Source organism: Balaenoptera borealis, assembly GCF_965194805.1.
Source record: "Balaenoptera borealis genome assembly, chromosome: 20".
NCBI classification, from domain to species: Eukaryota; Metazoa; Chordata; class Mammalia; order Artiodactyla; family Balaenopteridae; genus Balaenoptera; species Balaenoptera borealis.
The window spans coordinates 54,701,178-54,714,658 of record NC_138879.1 but is presented as its reverse complement, the minus strand read 5'-3'; the positions used below and the strand labels follow the sequence as shown (position 1 = coordinate 54,714,658).

Here is a 13,481-nt window from a genome sequence, read left to right as displayed (position 1 = left end):
GTTACATGAGGTCAAAACAATTTTCATAATAATACCCAGATGCAATGTGCTTTCTTCACTGTGTTGACTTAATGATGCAAAAGCAAGGATGGATAGAAGTTCTGACGCTTTATTACAAATCAAGACATGGCACCAAGCTGTACTAGTAGTCATAGTATTCTTCACGGCCATACACTGACAGTGAAAAAGAATTTTTTTTAATTTAAAAAGCCAGCTTCGGGACTTCCCTGGTGGCACAGTGGCTAAGAATCCGCCTGCCAATGCAGGGGACACGGGTTCGAGCCCTGGTCCGGGAAGATCCCACATGCTGCGGAGCAACTAAGCCCGTGAGCCACAACCACTGAGCCCGCGTGCCACAACTACCGAAGCCCGCATGCCTAGAGCCCATGCTCCGCGACAAGAGAAGCCACCGCAATTAGAAGCCTGTGCACCGCAACGAAGAGTAGCGCTCGCCGCAACTAGAGAAAGCCTGCACACAGCAACGAAGACCCAATGCAGCCAAAAATAAATATAAATAAATAAAAAAATTTTTTAAAAAGCCAGCTTCATTGAAAAATGACCTAAAATTTGCAGCAGTGGAAAGTATTAATTTTATTACATCTCAATTTTATCCACATCTTTATAATATTCTATATGATCAAACAGGAAGTCCATGAAAAGCACTCCTTTTGCACACTGGACTTTGACATTTGTCTCAAGGAAAAACACATGTGCAGTTGTCTGAGTTGCAAGATGAACCAGCCACTTGATTCATGAAGCACCATTTTTACTTGAAAGAATGACTAGCAGACAAACTATTGTTTCTCAGACTTGGAGATCTGGCAGACAGTTTCTCAAAAAGCAGTGAAGTGTGTTTATCCTTTCAAGGAAAACTACTGACAGTATTTTTTACTAATGATATAGTTGAGTTTTTAAGCAAAAATTAAAATTTTGGAAGACTTGTAGCTACTATCATTAGCTTGACAACTTCCTAATATTTGAATTTTTTTTTTTTTTTAAAAAAACATGGACGTTATTTATTTTTTTAATTAATTAATTTATTTATTTATTTGTTTATTTATGGCTGTGTTGGGTCTTCGTTTCTGTGCGAGGGCTTTTCTCTAGTTGCGGCAAGTGGGGGCCACTCTTCATCACGGTGCGCGGGCCTCTCATTATCGCGGCCTCTCTTGTTGCGGAGCACAGGCTCCAGACGCGCAGGCTCAGTAATTGTGGCTCACGGGCCTAGTTGCTCCGCGGCACGTGGGATCTTCCCAGACCAGGGCTCGAACCCGTGTCCCCTGCATTGGCAGGCAGATTCTCAACTACTGCGCCACCAGGGAAGCCCCTGAATTTTCTAATGAGATCAGTACTGATATTAATGATTGTGATTTTTTATACTGTATAATGAAACGTGCCAATATTTGGAAGTTCTGTATAATTCAGTGAACAATATTTTCCAAATGATCAATGTATGATGTTTACACATGGGTAAAAGTTTCATTCAAAGTTCAACACAGACCAACAGATCATAATGTTTGTTGATATGGTTTCAGATTCCACATTGCAACTAGCCTTTAAGGAACTACCACAGAAACTACCACGTGTCAAGTTTTGGTATAGTATCTAAAAAGAATATCTGCAATTATTTGAAAGGGCAATTAAAATACTCTTTCCTTTTCCAAATTATATATCTGTGAAAGATTTTCTATATCTACTTTAACCAAAAAACAAAAAAAACAAAAAACCGTACAGCAACAGACTGAATACAGAAGCAGGCATGAAAATCCATCCATCTTCTACTCAGCAGACATTAAAGTGAGTTGCAAAAATGAAAAACAATGGTACTTTTGCCACTAATTTTTTTGTTTTGGAAAATATAGTCATTTTCATAAAAATATGTCATTAATGTTAACATGCAATGAATTTGATAGGAATTTTAAATGAATTAGATTTTCTCAATTTTGACTTCTAATGTCATAAATATTGGTAGATATGACCTGCATAAACCAAACTCACTGGGTTCTCAATGATTTTTAAGAGCGTGAAGGGGTTCTGAGAAAACAAAGTTTGAGAACTGCTGCTGTCATAAAACTCACTTAAGCCACAAAAGTAGGGACTATCTTCACAGATGAGGAAACAATATGGTTGAATTCTTCCTCTCCACCAGGCAGTAACTGAGAAAATTTAAACCGCATGAAGCCTGCAAGCCAGAGGTCCTCTTTGTGGTGCTATATTGAGTTCCAATCTCTTAACTATGAAAACTTAACCACGAGCACACAGATGGTTCAGCAGAGCCGCTGGCCAAAGTAAAATCGAAATGCAACTTATCCTGAATAAGGTCCAGAGGGAAGCAGTTGCTCCTCTTTCTGTAGGACTAGATCCTCCCAGAATCTCAAGGAGGGATATTGAAACAACAGTCAGTCACCAATGAAGAGTAATTTCATAAAGTGTAAGATTGGGGGCGGGGGGCAGTGCCAAGAGACAACTATAAAATGTTCAATTTTCCCACTTTTAATAGGAAACATAAAAGGCTTTATTCAAAACATATGAACTATTTCTTAAGAGAGATATGGGGATACATGTGTGTAATTGAACTCCATTTTATGGTCCCTTACAGAAGAACGTATGGAAAAGAAAAAGCAGAGAAAGAAAGGGAGAAGGGGGAGAGTTGTGGGGAAAAGAAGCAGAGGGTCAGGAAGGATACGGGAAGAGGTCCAGAGGGAACAGGAAAAGCAAATGCAGATGAGGAAAAGGAACCAGAAAAGTCACACAACCTGCAGGGGCCTTAGAAATGAGCTAGGCTTGCTTCTTCATTTTAAGTGAAATTAGTGGCCCAAAGAAGTTAAGTGGTTTGACCAAGTTCAGTGCCGGAACTTTAAGCCAAATTTTCTAGCTTCTAAGCAAGGAAAACACATAAAGAGAAGGTCTGTGATAGGGGATGGTTTGGAAAGAAGTGACGGGAGGGATGAGCGGGAGGGTGGACAGAGAGAGAGAGGCAGAAAGATACATAAACACACCATACACGCACATGCACACACACACACACACACACACACTCACACACACACGCTAAGCAGTGAGTTCTAAAGCAGGTATTTAATTAAACACTGTTTGTCACACCCCGACACTGCTACACATAACTAAAGTTTGGAGACCCCTGCCTTAAGCCCAGTACTTCTCAACTCTACTATGCCTAGAAATCACCTGGAGATCTAGTTAAAGTGCAGATTCTGGTTTTGTAATGTGTGGTGGTTCTGAGATTCTGAATGTCTAACAACTCCTCGGTGATGCTGATGCAACATGTTCAAGGACCACACTTGGAGTCAGAAGGCCCTACACCAGCAGTTCTCAGAGTGTGGTCCCTGGACCACAATGATGAATTCACCATCAGCTGATGAATGCACCATCAGCATTGCCTAGGAACTTGCTAGAAATGCATATTCTCAGGCCCCACCCCATACCTACTGAATCAGAAGCTCTGGGGGTGAGGCCCAGAAATCTGTGTTTTAACAAGCTCTCCAGGTAATTCTGCTGCATATTAAAGTTTGGAACCATTGCACTAGGCCATAATGTCTCCTATCACCTTGTTGCCTGTAATTGGCTAAGCAAGTGTGGCAGTACTTTATGTTCAAGTCATTACTTTTCACTGGGCTATCTGAACTTTCTACTAGGAATTATCAACATTCCAGTAATTCTTTTCAGACACCCTTAAGATTTGGGAATGACACCGAGATCATGAGGCTCAAATGTGATGCGTAATTAAGGAAGTATTTTCTGAGGCCTCCTTTATTAGGCTCAGCTTGGCTTCCTCTAATCGGTTTAGACTTCCACACCTGGAGCTGGACTAAGAGATGTCCCCTCAAACTTTTTTCTTGGAGTAAAATATCTCCTTTAGCTCACCCCCACTTGCCCACTCTAGGCCCCTATACCAGGTCCTGGATTCCTCAGAACGTAGGTTAATCCCAGGAACTTTTGAATCTGGCCCCCTGTCTGAATGGAAATAATAGGATGGAGCTCCCCAAAGCTCCAGACTGAGCAGCCCTGGTCTTCCCAGCCCCTGCAGTCATGAGCTCTGATGCAGAGATGGCCATTTTTGGAGAAGCAGCTCCCTACCTGTGGAAATCAGAGAAGGAGAGAATCGAGGCTCAAAATCGCCCATTTGATTCTAAGAAAGCTTGCTTTGCAGTGGATGATAAGGAATTTTATATGAAAGGTATGATCCAGAGCAAGGAAAATGACAAAGTCACAGTCAAGACCCTCGACGACCAGGTAAGTGTTGATCTCAGATGTCCTTGCTAACATGGGCATCCCCCTTTGCCTTTGGAGTAGAATAGTAGAAATTGCATGCTGGTCCATAGGAATCTGAAGATAGAACAAGACTCACATTGATCTACTCTGAGTGAAGTCGCAGGTAAAAACTGCCATGGCACCTACCTTTCCTCTGGCTCTTTCCTTTGAGGATTTGGGCTTTGAGAGTTTTTATGATGTTTGCTTTGGAGAAAGGGGAAGGTGGTGGTGGAAGAGTTTGGACTGTTTAAGGGAGAGATTGATACAGATTGCTGCTGGATGGGTGAATATACCAAATAGAACTCTCTAGGCTGCAGAGTGACTTACAGAGGGAGCTCCAGAGGCAACGCCTAATTTAATGCAGAGAATTACAGAGCACCATTCAATTCAATCCTTACTGGACGCGCACCATGTCTAGGTCACAGTGTCTATCACTTTGCAAATATGAGCAAATCTCAGTCCTGCTTCCCCAAAGTTTATCATCTAGTGTAGGAATCAAGAGTACATGGTGGGTATGGGGACTTCCCTGGTGGCACAGAGGTTAAGAATCCGCCCGCTAGGGCTTCCCTGGTGGCGCAGTGGTTGAGAATCTGCCTGCCAATGCAGGGGACACGGGTTCGAGCCCTGGTCTGGGAAGATCCCACATGCCACGGAGCAACTAGGCCCGTAAGCCACAACTACTGAGCCTGCGCGTCTGGAGCCTGTGCTCCGCAACAAGAGAGGCCGCGACAGTGAGAGGCCCGCGCACCGTGATGAAGAGTGGCCCCCACTTGCCGCAACTGGAGAAAGCCCTGGCACAGAAACGAAGACCCAACACAGCCAAAAATAAATAATAAATAAATAATAAATAAATTTAAAAAAAAAACTGATGAAAATTTATTAAAAAAAAAAAAAAAAAAAAAGAATCCGCCCGCTAATGCAGGGGACATGGAGTCAATCCCCGGTCCCAGAAGATCCCACATGCCGCGGAGCAACTAAGCCCGTGCGCCACAACTACTGAGCCTGCACTCTAGAGCCCGCGAGCCACAACTACTGAGCCTGTGCGCCACAACTACTGAGCCTGTGCGCCACAACTACTGAAGCCCGTGTGCCTAGAGCCTGTGCTCTGCAACAAGAGAAGCCATGACAATGAGAAGACCGTGCACCGCAACGAAGAGTAGCCCCCGCTCGCCACAACTAGAGAAAAGCCCGTGCGCAGCAAGGAAGACCCAACGCAGCCAAAAATAAATAAATAAAATAAATTTTTAAAAAAAGAGTACATGGTAGGTATGAATCGCAGTTCACAAATTCAAGCATACAAGACAGATGACGATGATGATGATGATGATGATGATTGTTATTATTAAACTTAACCTCTGGTGTCAGCCTCTTTTCACAGGGCTGGAAATAAATTTTCTGGAGTTACTATTGGGGTCTCCTCCCCAGAACCATGCCACGTTTTCAGTAATACCACATGGGGTGTCACTGCCCCCCTGAAGGATGTGCTAAGAAACAAGCCCCAGTTTCTTTTTTTTTTTGGAAAAGATTTTTTTATTCAGTGTTTAAGTAAGATTAAAAACTACAAGATTTTGCTTGCAGCTGATGAGCAAGAAGAGAAAAGTTAAACCCAAATTATCATCTGATTGGCTAGTTAAAACGCTCTGACTCAAGATCAAATTATTCAGTGACACACCAGTTACTTTGTGTGGGCTGAGGAGTTCTGGAGCAAAACAGCCCTAAACAAAACATATCATCTGCGAGCACAGGGCTAATGGGCATATGAAATACTAAACAAGAAAGCTGATAAAGGGAGGCTGTCGCAGACCTTTTGTTATTTTAGGCTTCTAGCAGTTGGTTACCATATACAAGGATCTAGCAGCCAGTTATTTTATCTCTTGACTTATCTGAGGTTAAACAACTTTAACCCACTAAGCAGGAATAAAGAGACACTTTGTAGATGAGTTGGAAAACATAAAGCAGTCCCACTTCTCCAGTAGAATTTTAGTTGAATTAAATCATAAGAGAAACAATGATTACTGCACATATTGTACTTGTCACACTACATCTGTTGAGTAGAATTTCCATTCCAAGTGTTGTTTTCATCTTCACCATCATCTTGAGTCCTCAATCTGTATATCTTGCCCTCCTTTTTCAAGTCTTCCCCCCGTTTCTCCAGCACTCTTTTTCTGACTGGTTCCCTTTTTTCTGAGTTGCTAGAGGATGCAAGGTTTGAGGATTCCAATGATGCTGCTCTCACCGAGGTCTGTGCAGGAGGAGGATTACTAAATAAGAAGTTGCTGATCAATCTCCAGATGGCAAGGTAAAGTACTGTCCCCAAGAATGTCCAAAAGGCGCCACTGGAAGAATGTACCATGGATGTAGTTGGTCTTCCTGCTGGCAACAGTACCACTGAAGCACTTGGGGCAAGTTCCAAATCCAGTAATTTCTTTTTATAATCTTCTTTGGTAAATTCCCTCCTGGGAAACATTGTTGCTAATGAAAAATTACCCTAAGTGTTGCCAACAGTCTGTGCAGCAAACTGCCTTGCTTCTTCTAGAGGAGCATCAGAAGGGAACTGACTTGTGAAGGAAGAACCATCAGGAAGATGGAATTGAATTCTCGCAACACTGCTTCTTTCTGTTGTGGAAGAGTCTCTCTTGACTTGCATTTCTGCCTGTTTGGCCAGCAGGGCAGCAGCTTTAGCAGCTTCTACTTCTTCCTTTGTCTTTGCAAAACCAGCAGCTCTCTCTGCACGGTCCAGTGCAATCTGCTGTTTTATACGCTCTCGAGCTGCCCTATCTTATGCCTTTTCTCTGTTCCTTTCCTGTAACATTCTTTTTGTTAATTCTTCTTCTTGCTTTCTTTTATAATCCAACATTTCTTTTCCAGTTTTCCTCCTCTCAATTTCCTTCTTAATCTCTCTCTGTTCTTCCTCTTTCCTTTTCTCTTCTCTCCTTTCTTCAAGTTTTTTGGTTAGTCCTTCCACTCTGACGGTGAGCTCCTCTGTAGGTCTCGGATTTGAGCATCCACCAGGCTCTGGAGACACAGTGGCCTGGCCTGAAATTTCTCCTCCTGTTGCAGAATCTGACTTTGTATCAGAAGTGGGTGGTGTCTCACAGAGCTCTACATTTCTGGACTGACAGTTTTCAGAAGTGTTGTTATGATCAAATGAGGTGGATGGCATAGAGACTGAACTTTCTCACTGGCCACTATTTGCCACTGATATTTCACCTTTTAACGAGTGCATCTGCCGGACTCTGTGGATGCTGGTAACAAGTTCATCTGCAGGAACACTTCCTGCTATTACTTCCAAGGGAACTCCACTGTCTCCAATAAAGAAACCAGATGGAACACACACTACAGGACAGATCTGTGGAAATTGTAAGCAGGCTTCACTTTTGGTATCGATTTTAACACCAACAAAACTGTTTGAAGACGCTTCGGTCACTTTCTCATCTTCCCAACTTGCAGCCATCTGTGTAGGCTGCGCATCATCACCTGCCACGAACACCACGAAGACCGCGCCCCTCCTCTTGGCCGACGCGACGGCGGCCGGAATGGCGCCCTGGAACCACAGCATCGCTGCCCTCAGGCACAGGCGCTCACTCGGTGTGTTGCCGCCTTGGTCCCGGAGCCGGCCCCGCCCTCTCCGTCGTTGGGCCCCCGCGGCCCGCCTCCGGCTCCGCACCGGCGCGCAGGTCTGTCAGTGGCCCCCCAGGACGCGCGCGAGCGCACACGCCGAGGCGCGCCCCGCGACGCATGACGCCACGCGTCGCCGTTGGCAGCGCGCCCCCGCCCTTTGTCTCGTTGGCAAGTGGGTGCGTGCGGGAGCCCGGGAGACCGCAGGCCCCGCAGTCACGGAAGTGGAAGGAGCGCCCCAGTTTCTGAACCTTCAGGACACACAGATTTTTCCATCTCCCTTATGCTATTTTGGATGTCTCTCTCTCTCTCTAGTTTAGGGCGGTGGGGCAGAAGGGCTTCCTTTCCTCAAGAGATTTGGTCTATATCAACAAATCTCCTCCCTTTTATCTTTTTGGTAAAACCCTCAAAGCTCTTCTGAGGATTCGGGCTTTTGGAAAGCAAACGCTAGAAAGGCTTACAGGCTCTCTCGCTTTTATGCCCTATTTTCTACCTTTCCTGAGTAATGGAGTGCCAGTTGTATGCTTAAAGGGGAGGGAAAGCAGAGAGGGGAAAATTAGGTAATAGTCTCAAAATACTGTTCAGGCATGGATCATGCTTCAAGTCCAAATGTTTTAACTATTAGGGCAGCGGTGCAAGGAATGCTGGAAGCCTTGAAAAGACAGGGGAGAGCAGAAACAGGTCATGGAAGAGGTGTCACTTCAGAAGAGCTTTGAAGGTTGCTAGATGTAATTTCAATGTAGATATATTCCAGACAAAGGGACCCACATGAGCAGAGGTATTGAGGTGGAGATGTACAGAATACACTGGAAGAGTTTTTTCCAGTATTCCAAGCTTGATCTCATTGCAGCACTCATAGCAAATGGGGTAAACAGAGGCAAGCTGCTGTGGCCTTGGCCATCCTGAGTTCCACCTGGCCACCCTGAGGCTGAAGGGCTCTATAACCTTGCACACCTGTAACCCTCTTCTGGCACACAGAATGGCATGCTGACTTGGGGGCATCAGACCAGAATTGGTTCTACAGTTTGACCAGTCTTAGATTTATCAAGAACAGTTCTTTACGGATCATCTCCGGGCACAGAAATGATCCATAAGGTTAACCACGGTAATGGGGTAATCTCACCACAATATCTCACCATTTTCACCCCACTGGTAGGTCACCACATCGGCTCTCCCACTCATCATGTGATTTTCCTCTCAATATCCAGACACTCACTCCGAACAGTGACCAAGTCTTCCCCATGAACCCTCCCAAATATGACAAGGTTGAGGACATGGTCGTGATGACCCACCTGCACGAGCCAGCAGTGCTGTACAACCTCAAAGAGCGTAACGCAGCCTGGATGATCTACGTGAGTACCCTTCAACCTCTCTTTATTCCATTTCCTTCTCTTAGTAAAATCAAGATCCATAGGTTGAATTTTCTGATTTTCTCAGACCTACTCAGGCCTCTTCTGTGTCACCGTCAACCCCTACAAGTGGCTGCCGGTGTACAACCCTGAGGTGGTGACGGCCTACAGAGGCAAAAAGCACCAGGAGGCCCCGCCCCACATCTTCTCCATCTCTGACAATGCCTATCAGTTCGTGTTGACTGGTGAGTAATTTCTTTAATCCATATTTTAAAAAATAGTTTTAGTGAAGTATTCAAGTCCTTTAACTGCACTGGTTCTTAGTTAATTACTCGAGCCCTTCACAGGCTTTGGTCATCCAAATGGTGCAATGACCAAAGTGACCTCAGGAGATTCAGAGGATGTCAGGATGGAAAGCCAGGGGCGCAGTATCTTCCATTACCAGTCACGGTTCTTAAGCCAGAGCTTGGGACTGAAGCCACACTAAGTACATGCTTCTCTGGGGGTGGATGTGAAGCACAAGGAGATGCGCTGCCCCCACCTCCAAAGAAACCCCCAACCGGAACACACTTGGAAGAGAGACTATATTAGTAGCCACTTAGGAATGCAAAGTTGGAGAAATGGGCACAGCAACTTCCTTTCACCTGTTTTCTCAGGCTCCCTCTTTCTCCTCCTTAAATTTCCAGAATAGCAGATGAAATAGCAGAGATGTGGTAATACTGTCACCCTGTCATGCCTAACATCACTTCGGTCTGTTCAGCTTTCACCTGATTTGACTTGGTGCGGAGAGAAGAAGTAGAAGCAAGCATCCGAGATCTGAAGATGCTTAAAAGTCATCCAGGACAATGTTGCCCAAACTTCAGCCATTCCAATGTCACATTCGCAATCCCGGCCATTTCTGCATATTTAAAATCTTTCCTTATAGTGACTGAAGTTCCGTCCATTTCAAAAAGGAAGAATAGGGAATTCCCTGGAGGTCCAATGGTTAAGACTCTGCGCTTCCACTGCAGGGGACACGGATTCGATACCTGGTCAGGGAACTAAGATCCCACATGCCACGTGGCGTGGCCAAAAATAAAAATAAAATAGGAACCGAACAAATCTGCCCTTTGATCTGGAGGAAAACTATTTTTTAAAAAAAGGAAGAATAATATCACTATTAGTATTAGTTTCTTAGGAATGCCGTAACCAAGTACTACACACTGGGTGGCCTAAGCAACAGAAATGCATTGTGTCACAGCTCTGGAGCCTGGAAGTCTGAGATCAAGGTGTCAGCAGGGTTGGTTCCCTCTGAGGGCCGAGAGGGAGAATGTGGTCCAGGCCACTCTCCCAGCTTCCAGTGGTTTGCTGGCCATCCTCGCCATCCCTTGGCTTATAGAATCATCACCTTGATCTGCACTTTCATCTTCACATTGTGTTCTCATCTGTCTCCAAATTTCTCTTTTTATAAGGACACCAGTCATATTGGATTAGGGGCCCACCTACTCCAGTATGACCTCATCTTAACTAATTACATCTGCAATGACCCTATTTCCAAATAAGGTCACATTTTGAGGTACTGGGGGTTAGTTAGGGCCTCAACATATTAATTTGTTGGGGGGAACACAATTCAACCTATAACACTCTTGTAAATGGAAAACCACGGTCACTATCCACAAGTAGAAAGTAAAGGTGAAAGAAAAATGCAATGACAACAAATCAGTGTCCATAAATTCTAATTAGAAGCTGTGGCTTCTTACAAGTTCTAAGTCTGAGACTTGCTTTCTTTGTTGAAAAGGGAGATAAGAAAGTGCTATCGAGGAGGTAAAGATCTGTGAACACGAATAACTTCCACACTGTGGGACTCACCGTTCACTTCCCATGCTGCCCATGTTACACATCCAGCATTTGGGAAATCTGCACAAATTGTCTCAAAGAAGATTAGACATCTTCTAGCCCAAATCATCACACCACTAGTTAATGGCAAAGCCAGAACTAGAACTCATGGGCTCTGTCTACCCCCAATGTTGCCTGATTTGTATATCCTGCCTGTATGTTGTTTATTTATTCTGTCCTGCTTCCTTCTGCATTTCTAGATCGAGACAACCAGTCCGTCCTCATCGCGTGAGTAACCTGTGCTGTTGCCATGATGACTTGGAAGGGGCTGCCCATTCCTTCTGCTCTCCTTTAGCTCACTTACTTTTTTAAAAAAATTTATTTTTTTGAAATATACTTGATTTACAATGTTGTATTAATTTCTGCTGTACAGCAAAGTGATTCAGTTATACATATATATTCCTTTTCATATTCTTTTCCATTATGTTTTATCACAAGGTATTGAATATAGTTCCCTGTGCAATGCAGTAGGACCTTGTTGGTTATGCATTCTATATCTAATAGTTTGCATCTACTCATCCCTAACTCTCAATCCATTTGTCCTCCATTCCCCCTTTCCTTGGTCCCCTTGGCAATTACAAGTCTGTTCTCTATGTCTGTGTATCTCACTTTATTTTATTTTATTTTACTTTATTATATTTTATTTATTTTTGAGTGCGTCGGGTCTTAGTTGCAGCACTCGGGATCTTTTGTTGGGGTGCGCGGGCTCTTCGCTGTGGTGCACAGGCTTCTCTCTAGTTGTGGCGGGCGGGTTTTCTCTTCTCTAGTTGTGGCACGCAGGCTCCAGAGTGCGTGGGCTCTGTAGTTGTGGCACGCGGCACCAGAGCACGTGGGCTCTGTAGTTTGTGGCACGTGGGCTCTAATTGAGGCGCGCAAGCTCAGTAGTTATGGCGTGCAGGCTCGGTTGCCCCGCGGCATGTGGGATCTTAGTTCCCTGACCAGGGATTGAACCCGCGTCCCTTGCATTGCAAGGCGGATTCTTTACCACTGGACCACCAGGGAAGTCCCTCTCACTTACTTTTAAATCAACAGCGGAGAATCCGGGGCTGGGAAGACAGTGAACACCAAGCGTGTGATCCAGCACTTTGCAGCAATTGCGGTCACTGGGGAGAAGAGGAAGGAGCAGCGGCCGGGCAAGATGCAGGTGAGCAGCTTCCTGCACCTGGAAGGCTTGCTGGAATGAGTATAACTGAAACCCCAGGTGAGCACCAAGTGTCTGCAGGGCTTTGTGCTCAGCAGAGATGCACAGCACGAGGTCCTGCCCCAGGGGGTGTTTACGGGGCAAGGCAGGAAATGGCTCCACCTTGTGGACTCGGGCTCTAGCACCAGCTCCATCAGCAACAGCCGAGTGACCTTGAACAACTCCACATCCTCCTTTGGCAAAGGAATGGTTTAGGCCAGTGGTTCTCAAACTGGAGTGCACGTCAGAATCACCAGGAGGGTTCGTTAACAACGGATTGCTGGTCCCCAGGCCCAGAATTTCTGACTGAAATTCCTGTCTCACATTCAAAATCCTGGCATGTTGCATTTCTGTCATGTTCCCATTGTTCATGCCCTGTCCAGGGATCACACTTTGAGAACCACTGGGCTGGACAGTAGTTTCCAAACAGCTCTGAAGTCAGAAAGGCAAGCAATCATGTGGGGAAGGGGGAAAGGTGAAAACTCTGCTTTCTATAAGTGGATTTCTACGTAATAATTCTCACAAAATATTTTATGCAACTTAAACATTTTTTTGAGAACCACTGTTTCTATCGTATGGGTCACTTTCATTGCTCACAGTCTGTTTCTACTTCTGAACCTGAATATCTGTATAAATGGGTCCTGGTGCATGCAGGAACAGAGGTCTATATTTCACAAATCCATGATTTATAATAAAATGTTATCAGAGAAGAAAGGCCGCCTGGGAGATTGAGATGTAGCGGGTAGGGCTCCAACCTGGAATCTGGTGTGGCCAGAAGCCACTTTGGTGCTGTGCTAAGACTCCTTCTATGATGGGACCTTGAAGCCTCCTTGGGTGGGGTGGGGATGGGCCTGTGGGTACTCAGCACAACTGTACCTGCCACCAGCCTGAGCTGGGCGACATCTCTCCCTGGGACCTTCCCAGAGCATCCACACTTTTGAGTCACTGGGAAGTTACTTCGGAAGACGTCCAAAGTCCTCTCTTTTCCTCTTCTCACTTATTATTAGGGAACCCTGGAAGACCAGATCATCCAGGCCAATCCCCTCCTGGAGGCCTTTGGAAATGCCAAGACCGTGAGGAATGACAACTCCTTGAGATTCGTAAGACTCAGTCCAATTGTCAATGACCCCCAGAAAGAAAGCCCTCTCCTCCAATGATGAATATGAAAAATGGCCACATAAACTAGGATATAC

General features: G+C 45.0%; 1 long non-coding RNA gene and 2 pseudogenes across 3 annotated transcripts in view; 1 reads left to right on the top strand and 2 right to left on the bottom strand.

Moving 5' to 3' along the window:
- LOC309618878 overlaps window positions 1–13,481 on the bottom strand; it is a 272,744-nt gene that overhangs the window by 147,955 nt on the left and 111,308 nt on the right. The window lies entirely within an intron of this gene.
- The window catches only part of LOC309618227 (myosin-13-like), a 51,813-nt pseudogene continuing 41,808 nt past the window's right edge, over window positions 3,477–13,481 (top strand). Inside the window, exons 1-6 of the transcript XR_014249855.1 lie at window positions 3,477–4,248; window positions 9,093–9,236; window positions 9,322–9,478; window positions 11,309–11,336; window positions 12,141–12,252; window positions 13,296–13,388. The product of XR_014249855.1 is annotated as a myosin-13-like (transcript). The remainder of the gene's footprint in view (window positions 4,249–9,092; window positions 9,237–9,321; window positions 9,479–11,308; window positions 11,337–12,140; window positions 12,253–13,295; window positions 13,389–13,481) is intronic.
- Window positions 4,450–7,941, bottom strand: LOC309618870 (UBX domain-containing protein 4 pseudogene; annotated as a pseudogene). Its single transcript has one exon. The product of its transcript is annotated as a UBX domain-containing protein 4 pseudogene (transcript).